Source organism: Oreochromis aureus, linkage group 15, assembly GCF_013358895.1.
Source record: "Oreochromis aureus strain Israel breed Guangdong linkage group 15, ZZ_aureus, whole genome shotgun sequence".
Taxonomy (NCBI): domain Eukaryota; kingdom Metazoa; phylum Chordata; class Actinopteri; order Cichliformes; family Cichlidae; genus Oreochromis; species Oreochromis aureus.
Window position 1 is genome coordinate 602,501 of NC_052956.1, and position 861 is coordinate 603,361.

At 47.0% G+C, this 861-nt stretch overlaps 1 protein-coding gene and 1 long non-coding RNA gene across 5 annotated transcripts in view; one reads left to right on the top strand and one right to left on the bottom strand.

The window, feature by feature from the left end:
• stmn4 (stathmin-like 4) overlaps nucleotides 1–292 on the bottom strand; it is a 28,241-nt gene extending 27,949 nt beyond the window's left edge. For both annotated transcript variants that reach the window (XM_039598617.1, XM_039598616.1), the window contains exon 1: nucleotides 96–292. The gene's annotated coding sequence lies outside the window, so the exon portion shown is untranslated. The remainder of the gene's footprint in view (nucleotides 1–95) is intronic.
• Nucleotides 1–361, top strand: part of LOC120433079 — a 10,862-nt gene extending 10,501 nt beyond the window's left edge. For all 3 annotated transcript variants that reach the window (XR_005608303.1, XR_005608304.1, XR_005608305.1), the window contains one exon: nucleotides 290–361. This is a non-coding gene — a long non-coding RNA (uncharacterized LOC120433079). The remainder of the gene's footprint in view (nucleotides 1–289) is intronic.
• The last annotated feature ends 500 nt before the right edge of the window (nucleotides 362–861 follow it).

The window sequence follows — 861 nt, forward strand, 5'->3', positions numbered from 1 at the left end:
ACCACGTTTAAAGAGCACGATAATATTACATTTAAAAGGTATGACCCCACTTTGGCACTCCAAACCTCTGGAGTGTGTCTTTAAACTTGTCTTACCTTTGCAGGTGATGTCTGATGTTTCCTCACTGGTGCTTGTCCAGGCAGGGCTTCATGCTGAAGCCTCTTTCTCTTCTTCCCAGATCTCTTCTTCCCTCCTGCCCCCTGCAGGAGGGTCTGCAGGGGGCAGGAGGGAACATAAAGTATGCCTCCCTGTCGCACATGAAAGACTGTGACAGTGCCACTCTGTGCAGGAGGGCTGCTGCAAGCTGAAGCAGGTCTCATACAGATGAAAAGGTGGAGGAGAGATGGATGGATGGGTACCCTGACCTAATGCCTCCCCCGACTCAGACACGTGTCAGAGACCAAGCCTGGTTAGCTGACCTTCAGATGGAGCCTCGTGTTTCTGTGAAGCTATTCAGCATCTCAGGGCCCAAGACATTCAATAGCTGTTTCAGATTTTTATGTGCTCATAAATACTTTGTAATATCAATAACAGTGTTTGGCTCAATGCTAAAGAAACAATTTGAAATGATTTAATTGCTCATTTACCTGATATAATCTCAGTTGGCCTGATAAGCCCGTCCATCTGGTCCAAGGAGAAAAACACTAAAAAGTGTTTGGGTCAGGTCTGGTTCCAATCACTCTCAAAGCTCACTGCAGCTGCTTCCCTAAACTCTGTCGAGGCTTATCGTCTGCGCCTCGCTGCTTCTGTTTTTAAAGCCTGGTCATTTCCTTTTTACTCGCTGCCTCCTTTCACCAGCCGCTTAAATGTTTCAAGATGGACAATCAATTAAGACGGGAGCAGCACAGGAGTGTGTGTGTG